This window comes from Phalacrocorax aristotelis, chromosome 3 (genome assembly GCF_949628215.1).
Source record: "Phalacrocorax aristotelis chromosome 3, bGulAri2.1, whole genome shotgun sequence".
Taxonomy (NCBI): Eukaryota; Metazoa; Chordata; class Aves; order Suliformes; family Phalacrocoracidae; genus Phalacrocorax; species Phalacrocorax aristotelis.
Window position 1 is genome coordinate 11,328,818 of NC_134278.1, and position 17,935 is coordinate 11,346,752.

The following is a 17,935-nucleotide window of genomic DNA, read 5'->3' on the forward strand; positions in this document are numbered from 1 at the left end:
CCTCCAGTCCTCAAAAAGGGCAAGAAGGAGGACCTGGGGAACTATAGGCCAGTCAGCCTCACCTCCATCCCTGGAAAGGTGATGGAGCAGTTCATCCTGGAGGTCATCTCCAGGCATGTAGAGGAAAAGAAGGTTATCAGAAGTAGTCAGCAAGGATTCACCAAGGGAAGATCATGCTTGACCAACCTGATAGCCTTCTATGGTGGTGTGACTGGCTGTGTCGGCAAAGGGAGAGCAGTGGATGTTGTCTACCTTGACTTCAGTAAGGCATTTGACACTGTCTCCCATAGCCTCCTCACAGGCAAGCTAAGGAAATGTGGGTTGGATGAGTGGAGAGTGAGGTGGACAGAGAACTGGCTCAGCAACAGAACTCAGAGGGTCGTGATCAATGGAGCAGAGTCTGGATGGAGGCCTGTCACTAGCGGCGTTCCCCAGGGGTCTGTGCTGGGTCCAGTCCTGTCCAACATATTCATCAATGACCTGGATGATGGGACAGAGTGTAACCTCAGCAGCTTCACTGATGATACCAAGCTGGGAGGAGTGGCTGATACACCAGAAGGCTGTGCTGCCACCCAGCGAGACCTGGACAGGCTGGAGAGCTGGGTCGAGGGGAACCTCAGGAAATTCAACAAAAGCAAGTGCAAGGTCCTGCCCCTGGGGAGGAACAACCCCATGCACCATTACAGGCTGGGGGCTCACCTACTGGAAAGTAGCTCTGTGGGGGAAGACCTGGGAGCACTGCTGGACAGCAAGGTGACCATGAGCCAACAACGTGCCCTTGTGGCCAAGGCGGCCAATGGTATCCTGGGGTGCATGAAAAGGAGCGTGGCCAGCAGATCGAGAGAGGTTATCCTCCCCCTCTACTCTGCCCTGGTGAGACTGCATTTGGAGTGCTGTGTCCAGTTTTGGGCCCCCTGATTCAAGGAGGACAGGGAACTGCTCAAGAAAATCCAGCAGAGAGCTATGAAGATGATCAGGGGACTGGAGCATCTCCCTTATGAGAAAAGGCTGAGAGACCTGGGTCTGTTCAACCTGGAGAAGAGAAGACTGAGGGGGGATTTAATAAATACTTATAAATATCTAAAGGGTGTGTGTCAGGATGATGGGACAAGGCTCTTTTCACTGGTGCCCAATGACAGGCCAAGGGGCGATGGGCACAAATTGAAACGCAGGAAGTTCCACCACAATATGAGAAAAAACCCCTTCCCTGTGCGGGTGCCAGAGCAGGGGCACAGGCTGCCCAGGGAGGCTGTGGAGTCCCTTCCCTGGAGACATTCACACCCCGCCTGGATGTGGTCCCGTGCCTCCTGCTCTGGGTGTGCCTGCTTCAAGCAGGGGGGTTGGACAAGATGATCTCCAGAGGTCCCTTCCAACCCCTGCCATTCTGTGAGTCTGTGAGTCTGTGATTCTGTATTGCATTTTTCGAAAAGGTCATGGATGGATCATGTCTGTGGATGCAGCCCTGGTCTCTAACATTTTTTAATATTTTTACAGAGCATAGAAAGCAACGGTGGTAATAAATTCTCAGGTCATATCTAGCCTGCTACTGCCCTCTCTACAACAGTGACAGTGTGTCTTCACAGATGGACACGCTGTAATGACAGAACTTCCAGCAGAAGAAATGAAGGGGCAGTGGCAACAATAGAGAGGCTTAGCAAATGGCTGAGTAAGAGATTTTACTGGGCAAACTGACCCCAAATACCTTACCTGGCATCTGTCAGGACATGTCCATGTCCACTACACGCTCAGTCTCGTGACAGACATGTTGTCAGGCAGGCAGAGGAGTCTGACCCAGAGATCTCCACTCTGCTGTCGAGCGTCTGCTGGATCCTGGGAGCATCCCTCACCTCTTTGCGCCTCTGCCTTGTCATCAGCCCATTTTTTTGGTCTTGCCTGCTTATTTTTGTAACACTTTCAGCATGTGCTGCTAAGTTGGGTCCAGTTTTGAACTACACATCCTTGAAAACTGGTGCAACGCTGACTCAAACTCCCATTCAGAGACTGGGGAGACTAAGCAATGCTGTGCACCCCAGATCAAGCAGCGTTTTCCTGGTCACAGCAGCAAGCTTTAACAAAATGTTTTAAATGAGCAGAATTTTATTAGAAGGAGGGGAGGGAAGGAAGCAGAAGGAAACATTAGCCTGGGAAACCTGAATCAACAGTCAGCAAGGCCAAATCTTGCTCCTCAGCATGGTTATTAAGGAATTAGCCTGGACCCAGCTTTCTGCCTGCAGCTGTGACAGTGCCGCAGGGACAGCTGCTGCCCTCCTCCCTGGTTGCACTTCCCTTGCAGCATGCCCATGCTCAGGATGATTCAGCGGGGTGGTTGTTCAGGCCATTTCCAGGGCTGTGAGTATCCCGTGGACAATGATCCCAGCCTCACTGGTCTCCAATGGAGACCCCCAGCTAGGAAGACGTTCCCAGTTGCCCCAGCAGTACCACGTCTTGCTTATGGCTGGGGACCTGCCCCTGTCTGCAGTTATCACTCTCTCAGGCCACCTCCTTGTCTTTTCAGGGGCATCACCATGCCAGTATCTACCTGGAGCTCCCTTAGGAAGCTGGGGGTGACTCTCTCCAGGTTCACCAACGGAGCCAGAGGACTCCAAAACTTTTAAGATGCCCAGCCATCATGTTTACAAGCTTTCTGGGTGCAACAGCTGTCTCCTACTATGTGTTTTCACTGTAGCAAGGCCAAAAAATATAAAGCTTCTAGCTATTACTACTGTGAGTAACAATGATGGTTTCAATAATACAATGCTACATGGTCCACAAGAGGATGGACCAAATGGCCAGAAGTGATTAGAATGTGAACAAGGAGATGGGCTAAAAAAAAAAGAAAATAGCGTAGGTAGTGAACTGTTGAAGCACTGGCCTCTCTGTGACGGAGAATGTGGTTGATGATAACCATCACCCCTCTGATGCCCGGGAAGAGGGATGTGTGCTCAGGTACAGGGGGAGGCATGATGCAAAAGGAGTGTAAGGAAAGGAAACACAGGGAAGAACAAGGGGGAAAAGGATGAGCAGAGCACATGATGTGAGACAGGGCAGCAGAGCAGGATGAGGCAGAGAAACAGATGATCTGAGACAAGGTGCAGCTGTTTCCTACCCACAGTGTTTCATCTTCCCTGAGGATACCTCCCTTTCTTCCTTCTCCCCCTTCAAGTCTTCACTACTGCACACACTGTGTGCTCGGGACTGCAGACCAGGACACCTCCCACCTGGACAGCCACAACAGCACCAGTGCTAGTGAAATCCAAAATAGCCTGGAAATCCTTGTTTCCAACTGATACCTCTTCTCCTCCTCCCTCAGCATGCTTTGTTACTGATATTAGCCTTGAAGGTCCTTACGTCAGGAATGAATTGCATTTGGTTCAGGTTTGCCAAGTGCTATTATCATCTACATTTGTATCTCTCCAAAGCCTTTCTACCAGGTCCCAGGGTATATTCTCCCTCTTATTATGTGCTACAAAAACCCCCTTTGGGCTGTTTCCTCTCCCCGTAAGCATCATGCACAGGGTTAACTGAGTTCTTCGCAGCATTCAAATTTTTTAAAAATGGGCCATGGGCATTGTAGCTTTTAGCATGTTTCCTCCTGAGTGGAGGCGCAGAGCCGGAGCGCGCTGTGGGTGGCAGACATGAGTGACATGGTACAAGGTTCGGGCTGGTCTGACTTGGCTGAAGCTGCAGCTGAATTAGATGCAATGGTGCTGGCTCAGCCTGGGAGTGGAGAAATGTTTCTGTTGGATATGATATTGGAGTGCGAGAGATGTTGGGAGGTGAAAGCTATGGCAGACCAAGCCAGCAGCAGGACCCTGTGAACACTCATCTCCCAGTGCCCTGCAGCTAGGCTGCCTCGCTCCTGAGGATGTGATTTATGGAGAAACAGTAGTCAAGGGAAACATGAAATATTTGACGTTCTCCCCACCCTTTCGCAGCAAAAAATGCATTGGCTTTCATGTCCTGCAGGCAGCTCGCTCACATACGTTGTGTGTTCCTTGGAGGAAGGAAACCAGCGGTGTTTCACCGGAGAAGGGAAGCACCTGGGCGGTGCTGAGGATGATGCGGATGAGAAGGAGAAGAGCAAAAGTCCTCAGCACCCAGCGCTGGGTTAGGCCGTCCTTGGCCTGGGACACGCCAGCAGCCTGAGAGGCATCGGGCCAGAGCGACGGTGTCATATTCTCTGCAGCCAACAGTGAGGAGTCATGGGATGAAACGTAGGCTTTCCCTGTGGAAGAACCCTGTTTCACATTAAAAAAACATTTAAAAATCAGTCTGCTGCTGCATGCATATCTTGGCTCTGTTATGACTTGCATGTGATTTTTGAGCAGCCCTCTTCATGGCTGGAGAGGCATCAGCCAGTTTGTGCTTAGGCACAAGTTAAAGGATATGTTGTCTTTCTTTTCCCATTGTCTGTCCTCTCTGTACCACATACAGCTGGTCTTTACTCATCCTTACTTAATAGGAAGGGGCAAAGCACACAAGCATTCAAGTGCATTGCATCAAAGATAATGCTTTTTAAAAAAAAAAAACCTCACAAAAAACCCAAGCTGGATATGCAGTGAAAGAGCCTCTGTCCCCCAGGTGGAGATGAGATCTGGGGACTTTGCAATATCAGTCTGGCAGTTTGGGCTCCTGTTTCAAAGGTGCTTCTTCATTAAATAAATCCTGTTTAAATCTGCTTCTCTATCACCAGAAGAACCACCCTGGGCAAATCCTACCGCCCTTCCTTCTGTAAATGACCATGATGAGCTCACTCATGTGCACCACATCTGCGTTGTTTAAAGTTAGCAACAAACAACTTAGTGAAATAAAACCAGAATTTTAGCCATTTCTCTCTCAGATTTTGGTTTCCTGATTTCTCTTTGTTATCTATGTAGGAGGAAAGCAAATGAGCTTTTCTTCATCCTTTCTGCTGTGAGGCAATTAATTCCTCTTTCTAATTGTGAAGGTGTTCTGCCATAAATGGTTTAACTTCTGCTCAGGTTGTCTTCTGCATCTCCCACTGTTTCTCAAAACCTTTGAGAAGTATAATATGTTATTGCTGCATGGGCTCCCTAACTCCCACACTGTTCTACCTCTGGAAAATACTCCCATGGGGATACCTATTATGTCAAGTGCTTTTTTAAATTATAGGGGCTTTAAGCAATCCTGCTCCCTGATTACATTGCTGTAAGGACAGACAGCCGGCCGGCTTGTTGCCCCTGCCAAGGCGGCCCCTCTGCCCCCTTCCCATGGGGTCAAAGTGGCTTGAGTTCCTGCCTGCCCCAGCAAGGCTGCTTTTTGAGGAGCAATTTCATTTACCTCCTCTGTGACTGCTTCTTCCCCTGGTGGAACGTGAAAGGAAAATAAATGACCTCACAAGATCACCCCACAAGTACCCTGGCAGATAGAGTGGGTCAAAAGCTTCCTCCAGAAACCTTCTTTGGTTAAAAGGAACTAAAATGGTTTGCTGGAACACGTGTATCCCCTCTGGGGGAGGAAAAAAGGGAGATATTTTTACTTAACACAAGGTAAGTTTATTCTACCAAGGTAGCTAACAGGTCAGTGTCAAGGACCTTTGCCTAGACCAGAGTTCAGTTGTCCTTTCTACAAATAGTTGGACATGAAGACAGGGACGCGACCTTTAGTCTACCATCTAAATCTGAGTATAAAAAAAAACCATCTCCTGTTCAGTCAGAGGTTGAATGAACAGTTAGAAGGGAAATTTTGGCCTGGGTTCAACCAAGAAACAGAAATTTGGGGTTTCTGGAGAAAAGAAATACTTTTGTTTACCATCTAAGATATTTTTACTCTAAACCAAAATGTTTTAGGACTCTTGGGGGAGATAGAACTTAACCCTTCAAAGGCTTGCTTTTGTAAATTTAGGATAATTTAAAAAGTCAAGATGCCTTTTTGCAACGAAAAGTGAAAAGTTAGGTTTGACAAATGCCAAGAAGAAATACCAAAGTAATATTTTCAAAAAATATGTCTCCATTTGAGGGTCAATATTTTTGGCAAAACTTAGATCTATAAATAGATTTGCTCTTTCTAAAGGTGGGGGTTTTTTTTAGGAAAAAAAGTACTTTTTGTAAAATTAAATGCAAAGATCTTCCACATTCTTTCACCACACCTGGAATGAGGACTTGACCATTTGGCTATGTTAGAGTAGGTAAGGGGAAACATTAAATCAGTTTTCTAGTCAGAGCTCTTGCTGTGCTGTGCCCTGTCTCCCAGGAGGGGTGAACTCCGTTGCAAACCTGCTTTCCCATTAAATGCCTGACCAATGCATGGGAGCAGTTTACGAATGGGAACGCTGCCAGCAAGCCCACATGCACTTCCCAGTCCCCTGGCATCTCACCAGGCTGCTGACAGGGGAAGGTGGCAGAGGAGTTATCTATGACAGTGGCACAGTCTCTTGTGGACTAATTCCAGGGGAAAGCAAGAAAAAATTATCCTCCAGGTTTGAGGCTCTTACTGTCCAAGGAAGAGAAAATACCACTAACAAACGACTTTTGGTAAGCTAAGTATCAGGGCATGTACCTGTAGGTGTGTTTAATTTCTTGAGCTGGATATCAGTTACACTATTGTGAGTAATATCAGCCAGATTATGACTATTTTGCCACTCCTGCAGACTCAGAGGATGGCAAGCCGAAATCGTTACCCTTATCTGTTCTGCTTGTTTGCTCTTGTGAAAAGAGGGACAGGCTTTCAAGTGGGACAGGTTTTCATTTTCAAGGGCTCATTGTCAACAGCTGTAACTGCTTCCAGCACAGTTCACACCCAAAGGCAGGTCAGCAAGCATTATTTTCACTTCCCTTGGAAATGTACAGAGAAACGCCAGAGATGAGATTTTATGTAATACACCGATGTGGTACAGCACTGGACCTGGTGACTTAAACTAGCATGAAAAAGCAGAGCTACTTTATTAAAAGCTCACTCCTGCCTCTACAGTATCATCGAAACAAAAATTTTACATGGTCTCAGCATCAGGCATGCTGGTTTTCAATGGCAGTGTGGTGCACTGATGCACATGGGAACTACAGTTTCACAGCCAAATGCATGTGTCATAAATTCACACAAAAAAAATAGTCTTTCCTTATATTTATAGGGCCAGGATGTTGCCACGAATAAGACTGTATTTTTAGTTTTTACAATAGTTCCCTTCTGTGGGCAGAAACCTTATTGCCCCAAAATAAATACTAAGAAACCAAAATAAATGCCAAGGGAATACTGGCTTCAATATAAACAGCCCAAAATTCTGGCACCTTAACTGGTACCTTCCTTGTATAATAACCACTGAGTCAGAGTATGACCCTGAATGCTCGGTCGTTGCCTCCTGGGGTGTTGTGGGGAAAGCAGAGCTGCTAATTCTCAAAAGTGTGTAGTGAAGTATAACATATGAAAGGGCTGGACTAGGTTTCACATCATTTTTTAATTCAACGACTCATTCATTCCAATACCATTTACAAAGACATTATGCAATTTTGCTGTATGCAGTCATCAGGGGTGTGTAATGAATATCTAATTCACAGACTGAGAGATTTAATTGGATGTAGATCATGTTATGACCATGGTCAGAAAGCAAACAGGGACTGTGCATCTAATGAGCTTATAACAAAACGTGTTGAAGTCTCTGACTCAGTTGTTGTCTTATATAAAAGAGAAATGCTAGAGAATTTTGAAACCTCGTGAATTATGCAAGGAGGGAGTTTAATTACTTTTATTGAATTTATAGTAGCTTTTAATTACTCACTATATTTTGAGCACTTGAAAATGAGGAATAAGAACTGCAGGTAAATTTGTCCTTGATACTGCTTAAACATATCTGTACAGGTTATTTTACAGTGATATTGTAATTCATACTTAACATACTGAAAGGGAAAAACAAACAAACAAAACCTTATTCACTCATTTCTTCCTGAAAACTAGTCAAAGAGATTAAATAAACATTTCTCAGCAATCATGTAACAGCATTTCTACTCCCACTAGAAAGGTTCTCCCACTTTGAAAAACTCCAAATGTAGGTATTTATGTTATCAAAGAGCATTTCAGAAAGTGATAACAAGCACACATCTATTTTCCAGCATGCAATTTACTGGAAATACTGACAGGGTTTCTTGCAAATAAAAGGGGGGGAAATAGAAAAATATAATATTTATTGCTAGATATATAAAAATCTATTAATAAAAATTGACACATGGATTAATTGGAAGAAAAAGCTATTTTTTTCACATTTTACATTCTAAATGTATCACCAGGAAGGAAAAACAGACACTTAAGTGTATCTCATTATCTTCCAAAGCTGTTCAGCATTAATAGTGTGAAAGACACAGTGATGTGATTTTTTTTACACGGACATCTACAACAGTTCATTTTATAGAAAATATCAGAAGAATAACAAGTGAAAATGCATTTGATAATGACTCATACTTCCATTTGTAAACATGGCATAAGCACTCGACACAGGGAAATGGATGTCAGATCTGGGGAGTTGGGAAAAGAAACATAATGTACTTTACCCCAGAAAACTGCTGATTATTTCAAGTAATGCTGACCCCACCCTCCCTTGTCCCTTAACCTTGCCCATGGCAATGACAGTCACTGGACTGAATTCTCAATTACATTCCTGTTGCTGCTATTGGGTTTAATTTACCTATTTGGTTTTTTATTAGGTAGTTAACTAGTTGTGTGAAATGAAGAGTGAAATTTAGGTGTCTGTTGTTATCAATAATAATATTGCAATCCCAACAATTGCATCCTCATCTATTTTATTGACCAGCAGGGACTACAGAGCATAAATTTTGGTAATGGGAAAAAAAGCATCACACTGGTGTTCCTGTATTTTTACAGTTATAAATTTCCACTTAGTCTGCACTCTGCACATCCTCAGGGTTGCAGCAATTCTTGCTGGTGGCTGATCTTAGCTTAGTGGTTTCATTTCTCTGCTTCGCAGATAGCACAGAGATGGCACATATAAACAAAGCATGCCAATTTGATTTGGGTATTTTGATGACTCCTCTAACACCTTTACAGCGTGAGCACAACAGTAATAAATCACTACCATTTTTTATCATTTGCATCCAAACTGTCAGTGTTTAAGAGGCATTTGGACAATGCCTTTAACAACATGCTTTAACTTTTGGTCAGCCCTGAAGCGATCAGGCAGTTGGACCAGATGATCGTTGTAGATCCCTTCCAACTGAAATAGTCTATTCTGTTCTATTCTATTCTAGTCTAGTCTAGTCTAAAGCCTTGGCCAAGTTCAGGAGATGACTGTAGTAACTTCTTTCTTCACAAAAGTGATGATTAGGCCTCTGCCTCAAAGGTGCAAGATGACTATAAAAAATAATTAGTATAACTTCAAGGCTTACTCCCAAAGCCAGGTTCTCCTGGTAGCCAGGAGGCGGTGGCAGGAAGCAGAGGGCATTTTGGGGCTGGATGGCGTGGTGGCCCAGGCCACTATTGTGATGTGGGTACCAGCACCTGTGTTTGGACCTGCACCCTGCAAGCATGGCATTTGCTGGTGCAAACATGCCTGACGAGGCCAGGTTTTCAGCTCCAGCTACCTACCCCCATTAGTTTACAAACCGAGCCCCAAATTACGTGACACTCACTCATCCGACCACCATGTATTTATGTCATCTTGTCACTCTCAGGCAAAGTTTTCAGCCAAGCGGTGAAGAATTTGATGCTAAACAGTGAAGCAAAAAAAAAAAAAAAAAAAGAAAGGGACAAGAGCCAGTGGCGAAGAGCTGCAAATCCCAGCAGTCTGCGGTGCCTCTTGCTTGCCTGCCCCAGTTTTGGGTTACACTGTGTGTTATGACTCAGCCGGGGAGAGTGAGCGCCAAGAAGGGTCAGAAATAAATGTGTTTGGAGGAGGAAAATGAAGGAAGAAACATATTTTCTGTAGGGGAGCAGAACAGTATGTAGGACTGTACGGTGGGAATCCAACATAAGCCTCATGCAAGTCTAACCCCTGTGATGCCCAACAACTGCCTTCTCATCCCTTAAGTAATTGAGGTTTCAGTTCAGCAAAGCATTTAAGCTTAGGCTTCATTTTATGTTGTCAGTAATGGCTTTGCTGAACAGGGACTTAAACTATCAAGCTTGTTGCATAAGATTTTAGACATTTGCAGTGCAAATATCTACACCAGAGCTAGCGACCCCAGGCTCTCCTCATTATTAATGGGGACAAATAAGCATTTCTGGGGTGCTGTTCATTAGGCCTACTCTACCTTGGAATGAAAAATACCATTCAGTAGAAGTGTTTGCAAGCAGAGCTTAAAATACCTAGATCAGATGTAAACACCTACAATCCAGGTACCTACATTCATATACCTGAACCACAACAAACTCTGATGACAGATAAGTAGAAAAGAACATGCCAATGGGAAGGTATCAGGCAAATGAAGACTTAATTTTTATATAGAAATGAAACTCAAAATTATTTTCTCAGTGAAAAAGCTACTTACAATTTTAATTGTTTTTAAGACAAAGAGCAGAAGACAAGAATAGAGCATTGTGATTCCCTTGTTTAAGGCATTATTTCTTTCATACTTTCATTGTCTGAAATTGCTCCTCTGCCTCTACCAGCTACTGAGGGTCCCTGCTCACCAGCCTAACTTTTAGAAAGCTGCAGATAGGTAAGATTAATCTCCTCTTGTGTCAGAGAGATATTTTTGGAAGAGGAATCCCAAACATTCCAGACATTTCTGCAGAGTTATTCAACTCAGAACTCATGTTCCTCTGAACGTTGAAGACCATTGCTCTCCCTGTGTAGGCAACAGAGACATAAACTTCTGGGAATTACTGCAAATATGGGAATGCCTGGAATCCCTGTGGGAAATAACTGCAAGACCTTTCGTTCTTGTTGTCTCTGAGAGCACATATTTTTCTTTGTTTGATTAGCAGTGGGAAAGGATGAACGATTAGCATGTTGGGCAGTAAAGCATCGCACTGTTTCTCTGTTTGCCTGCTGCAGACTGCCTCTGGGAAGATGCTGGTTCTTGGGCAAACACCACTGAACAGAAGAGCAGCAGCAGCAGTCCTCAGTGTGTACTGGTGGGGGTGTGTGGCAACTGCAAAAACAGCAGCAGCAACCATAGTTGTTGAAAGTACAACACAGTGGCAAATACATTTTTGTTAAATTTAAGGAGTTGGTGCTTAATGTGGTTTGATGCCTACAGCAGGAGCCAAGGACGCCCATTCAGGCACTGAACTGAGGCAGTAAGTTAGGAGTAAAATTGCTTGACATTTCTGTCTATGAACAGGGGAGGCAGACAGCTCCAGAAAACAATTCATCCTATCCCAAGAAAAAGATTTAAAATTAGTGGGTTGAATCACTCTCTGATACAGCAGCCTCTTTCTAAGGGCAAGAAAATCACCAGATCCTTAACCAACGTGGATTGTCCAGTCCTTAAATGTTAGTAATATAAAGTTACTAATATAAATTACGTGCTTCTTAGCAATGGAAAAGTCTTTTTCTCTGCACTTCTACGACATCTACTGAAATTAGGGCCATGCTGAGATTGCTGCTTCTATGTGCTATCACAGGGCAGCTGATAACAGAGCTCTGGGCTCTGTGAAACCTGCAGAGGGAAAATTTATGTACAGGACTACAAGGCGTCTTCTCTTTTGACATTTCAAGCTTTCCGATTCTAACACACGTTAGAGCTTCTACCGTAAGCAGTAGCCTGGGAGATACATGGGTACCAAATCTGGTAAAAAGTTTATTTTACTTGGGGACAGATTCTGTCTGGGTGTTTTGTGGGACTCGAAGAAGAGGAAATGATTCACTGACAAAGGGGGGAACAGACGCCTTGACTCACAGTTTCCTGATCGCTAGACAATTACCCTAGCAATTCTTTGGTTCATTAAAAAGGATGGATTAGTTTCTTAATTCCTTAAACATCATGAAATGGTTGTCCTGGATTACACATCCAGGCTTACCATACTGCCTATTGAGGGAAGATCTCTAGGTTTTATTCTGCAAGTTTGTAGAAAAAGCGCCAAAATATGTGTATTTGCCCAACGATCTTATTGACGTTAATGGAAACAAAGTGCCAAGTCTGCTGCACTGCTTTTCTCATATGTACAGGGCCTTTGGGGTTGCTGTTAATAAAATTCCAAACACAACAGAACATGTTTTTATGCCTAATTCTGTAAGATTCTGGACAATGGCTAAGAAACACAAAAGGATTAGGTCCACCTGAAAGCAAATTTAAGACATTACTGTTCAATTAAACCATTCTGGAGTTCCACTTTCCTTCCAGTAAATAGGAATCTTTGTATCTTTGGCCACTATAAACTGTTTCTAGATCACACACGGGTAATTAAAAGAGTGCACGGATGACAAAACAACTTATAAATACATTTAAGCTATCAGCTCTACTTGAGCCTTAAACTGAACTCCACTGCTACCAGATTGTCTCGTATACGCAGTTTCTTTTATATGACTTCTCCTAAAGAGAAAATACACTATTTTCAAAAAATGTTTGCTTATGTTGGCAGATCAGTAGACGACTCCACAGGATCCCCTTGCAGGAGCTGTCAGATTCGTAGCCCAAGCAGTTTCCCCGTGGCTGCCTTGCAGGCTGGTTTTAGTTTTAGGACTGTGCCATCTGCTGTTGGAATTGCAAATTTCCCTGGGTCTGCACAGTCTGCAGTTGCAAGCTCCGACAGTCCGGCCACGCATGACGGTGATTCGTTTCCATGTGAAGGACAGATGTTGTAGGGCAACTCTGCCTGCCATTCCCACCAGAGGCTTCAACTTTCCCAGGATCGTTTATTCCATTGCTTTGAAGGGCTCTGCTTTGGCACGGACATGTAAGGGCCTCCCTTTGTCCCTGTTGCTCAGAAGTAATTTTATCAAAGGTGGGTGGTATGACATACATAGGATGCAGGGCCACATTCAGCAAAATCAAATTTGAACAGAAAACTGAACCTCCTTTCTGCTCTTCTGTTCCATGGGCAGAGAAAGTGCACAGACAGCTAAGGAATGGGCAATTTCAGCTTCCCAGCATATTTACTAGCTCTAGGTACCATTGCAATTGCTGTTGAGTGAGACTGTAGCTCCAGGTGAATTGAGTGGGAAGGGAAGAGGCATGCTGGAGGCTGGCCCCACAAATGAGGAGCAAAGGGCACCACAGCTTCTCAAGGGCAGCGGGGAGCATCCCACAGGATGTGAGGACGCTGGGTCTCAAGAAGTGGTTTAAACTGAAGATAATTCTTAGGATGTCCCACGGCTTAGTCTGTTGGTGCCTCTGCCTGATCCTCATGAGAGGGCTACTCCCATCCCTGAGACTCAAGAAATTCACTTGCTCACAGAAGTGTTTTCCCGAGGTGAGGAAAATATGGCCCACTGTACCAAATTAGCCCTGCCTGCTTTTGTCTGGAAGCTGTCTTGGTATATGAGCTAGTAACACAGTTATTCCAGCAGCATTTCTAATCACACAGATGGACTCTTTTAAGTCTCACACAGTGGTCCTGTGCTCAGGGCTCCAAAACTTTCATCTGACTTAGGGCTGTTATTTGGGCTCTGCTGTGCAAGAGGTCTAGGGTTGCGGGCGATGCTCTGCTTTCAAGATCTGATCTTGCAAAAAGTTATTTCCACTCTTGCGGTGGCATCGTAACAGTCTGTGATGCCCTGACCCCTCATCTGTGCGTTCGCACAGGATCATGCATTGATGCATCACATGCCCAGTCCCTGCGGCACACGCAGTATTGTCTGCTGGTGGGTTCACATAGTGCGGAGTACCTCTTTGGGCAGCCCAGTGCAGACCTCCTCACTAGTACCAAAAAGGCATTTCTGGATCTGGAAACAGCACAGCCCATCACCATAGTACTGCAAATAACCTAACTGGTCCTGCTGGAAGGCAGAGTGAATTAGGGTATTATATTGTGCAGAGCTGGTACAGTGGTAGAGCAAGGAGTACCAGTGCAGTATCTCAGGGCAGCATTTCACCCTCCTGCACAGACACCATATTTGTGCATTTGAGGCAAGCTGTGATAGCTCTAACGTGGCAATAAATCATGTGGCTGAGACAAGAACTGAATGTCCTCCACAGGGACCTGGCATTTTTACTGGGGCTTGGACACAGACAGCACATGGCAGGATTGAACCATCAGGGCATGTTGAATTCCCAGTAAAAAAGTGCTAGCAAAGTTCAAAATGCCATCAATTTTCTGAAAAATTAGTTCTTGGAATAAACACTCTGCTCAAGTGAGTATTACCTTACTTGGGGCTTAGATTGGTGGCGTCTTCACCACATCCAAGTGCCCTCCCCTAAGTGCTAACTCAGCAGTGGTGGTTGGTCAGCAGTGTGATAGATGAGTCTTAAAATTAGCTGCTGAGAATTGAAATAAAGTACTAGTTTCTGTTTTTGGAGCTTGTTGAAGACTCTCACTGTTTGTAGATCACCATCTCAGTGGGGCTGCTTATGCCTGAGAACGAGAGGATCAAGAACAAGGAACTAACTCGAACCACTGCCTTACATAATACCTTAGTTCCTATTGTTTATATGTTAGTGGGATCACAGACATATTAAAAACTAGACTGAACAGCAGAGATACTTATTATTGAACCAGCATTACACTCTTAACCACAAGTATCTCTTATCTGACAACATGAAAGCAATACCACTTTGGGAACACTGGAAACAGCTATGCTTTTGGGTAGTCCGATTCCTCACAAGGGTAACCCACATCCTCTGCAGGAGCATTTCTGAGCTCAAAGGTCTGCCAGGGAGGACTGGTCAGGGAAATCATCCCAAAGGTATTTTTAATTTAAAAATTTCAACAAGGAGCATCTTCTTGGCAGTCGTTACAGAACAGGCACGCTGTGCTCCATATCTGTCTATGGCAGCTCAGGAAATCAGGTGGTTGGTATACAGACGAGCTCTCCAAGGGGTCAAAGTCATATTTCAAGAGACACAATTGACCTGGAGCTTTTTAATCCTACTCCTGGTTCCTGTAATAATTACATCAAACTGCCTCACATCACTAGCATGTTTATCTACTGACACTATTAGGAAAGGAAATGTCTTACGTTTTAGACACAGAATTATATTAACAGTTAACAGGATTTTGTTACTCTGAGTTGCAGGACCTGGCATCTTTAGCATCTAGACGGTATAATGAGGGGGAGGAATATGCCTAGGCATCAAACTGAGAAAGGCCAGCACACCACACAAGAAGCTATTTAAACAAGCTGGTCAGCAATACTAAGAGACATATGCCTTAAATCCTGTTCTGCTTCAGGATTTAGGCAGTTTTTAAGGCTTGTTTTTCTCTCTAAAGCATAATGAACTGCCAGGTCAATAAGCATCACTAATACTCACAGCTGGCATGACACCAGTGCTCCTCCAAGTATCTAGCCCCAAGGCTTTAGGTGTCCATCCTAACAACACTAGGTCCTGCACTGAAACATCACCCCACTGGCCCCGCTAGCCCATGGCTCAAAAGAACTTGACCTGACGCTGCTCACAAGCACAGGAGTTCCATATACCAAAGCTGAGGGTCACAGTGAGAGCAAAATGTGGTGTTGCCTAGAAAACTTGCTGTCACTTGTAGCCCATGGGCTGGTGGAGTTTGGGGAACGCTGATCTGAGAAGGCAAGAAGCAGATGAAGGATGTGAAAGCAAAGCCATTAACTCCTGAGCCAAAATGGCTTGGCCAGAGCTACCCAGCAGAGCTGGGAGGTGAACACAGCCCCCGAGGGGCATGTAAACCAGAAGGTTATGTTTTTTATTTGAAAAGTAAAATGGAAAATATCAAAAACATAAAAAAACCCTTTTGCAGGCTGAAAATGTGGCTGATATTGCTGTCCCTCCTCCACTTCATTTAATCATCTTAGAACTTGCTTATAACAGCAAATGATTAATTTTCAGATAGAAACATGATGAAGTGTCAGTGGAGACCCTTGACATAACAATGGCCAGCATTTCCTTCCAGGACTTGAGCTTTTCCCACAGGACACGCTGTCCACTCCAACCTCTTTTTCTATGGTAGCTGCCTTCCCCCACACCGCCTGTAACCTGAGGCTAATTAGAGGAGAGCTGTTAAGAGGTTATATGATGCTGAAGACCTTTCCCAGTTTCCCTGACTTCAGGAGGTTTCAGGGTGGGCCTTGGACCAACAGCAGGACTACGAATGAAACAGGAGGGTTGAAAGCAGGAGGCAGAATTAGCTGTGGCTTTTTGGGCACAAGGGCTTCAGTGAGGGCAAGCCGTGATGGGAAGTGAGCTCCTCCTGGGGAGAGGCCTCAGGGTCCAGCCATTGCTGCTGATTTCTCCTCAGCGGGGGGACCCAAGCATGGAGCCCCCTCCCCCTCTTCTGCCTGCTCTGAGGCCACCACAGTTCTGGCCAGCAGCAGCATGGCTCAAGCAAAACTCTTGTCCTGCCTTGCCATGGCTGCCTACCATTTCCAGCCTGGATTTCCTCCTCCTGAGACATTTTGCTACCCACATTGCCAGGTTAGGCTAAAAAATAGGACTGCCTCTGATCCATGCTGGGTAAACAGATTTTAGTTCCCTGTTTTGCATGTGTTGAATTGCATGTTTTGCATGGTATCTAAAGACCACAGCAAGCTGCTGGCAGCACAGTTATTGAAAGCTGAGAAAAGAGCCATCTCATCTCTGGAGATGCTTTATACCGTGAATTTAAGTTCAATATCCTAAATTTAGGAAAATGTTACATGAAAGGAACCCTGGGTGTGGGGAATGGCTAAAGGACTTGAGCTTGGCTTAAACACACACTCCAACAGAGGCTTGGAAAATTACAAGATACTTCCTTCTGAAAAGCACTTACCAAACACAGCCCTCTATTCTGAAATGCTGCATTATTTGGGAAGAAATAAGGAGGAATCTCCATCTGCATGGGAATCTCCAAAAGCACTGCTGCAGCAAAATGTTGTTGTATAGCACTGCTGGCAGGGTGGTGAGAGAACGGGGTGGTGGGATGGCTTTGAGTGCTAAATTATGTCATCTTTTAAGAGAGACAACCCCAGAAATTAAATGTTGCTGGTCTAAGTTACAATATAGTTACCATGGTAATTATAAAATGGGAAACCATTACTGTCATTGCTTGCATTGTCACATGCCTTATGGTGAAATCATGGCTCCCTGGGTTATGGAAGGAGACAAAAAATGTTGGGTTCATCCCAAGAGGCTGCGGTTTTTTGGGCAGGGTGAGCAGAGGAGCAGCAACCCCAATGAAGCCTGCAGGTTGCTCTGACTCTGGCTGGATCCTCAGGGCACAACTCAAGGACAGAAGCCTGGGATCTAGACAAAACAGCAGTCTGAAAAACCTCAGCGCTTAGTCATTAATAGAGATTTCTTCCGCAGAGCCAGATCCAGAAGCTTCTTCATGATGACTCCAGGCTTTCAACCTGGCTGCTCACAGGACAGAGCCTTCAATAAAACAAACCTTTGTGCTAACCCTCGCATCCCAGGCAACTACCGACCTCTCAACCCTTTGCTGTGACATCTCCTTTGAAGGAACCGGGGTCACATGTTTTGCCTTACCCAAAGGCCAGCAAGCTCCCTTGGCATAGAGGATTCACTCATAGGACACTTAGGAACTGGGCACTCATTTCTGTGGGTCCAGGCAACCACAGCAGTCCGCAATGTTTGAATTTTTTGGGCTTGTCTCAACAGCAATGCCCAAGAAGGATGATCTCCTTCAGGTATAAGGAGACCTGGGATTAAAGGAAGAGAAGACAAAGCAATGAATCATCTACCATCAGGTTACATCTCGGGGCAGCAGCCCCATAAATCCCAGGTATGACTCCCCATGATGAGATGATTCACCCCAGCTCTCCTGGCTGTCCCTCTGGAGCTCAAGCTCCGGTGATGGGCTACCTCTGGGTACTTCACTGTGGTCTTTTACAGCCACACCTCCAATGTGAAAACATGGAACACAAACCAGGTCTGAGCAACCAGCTGCATGTATACCGTGG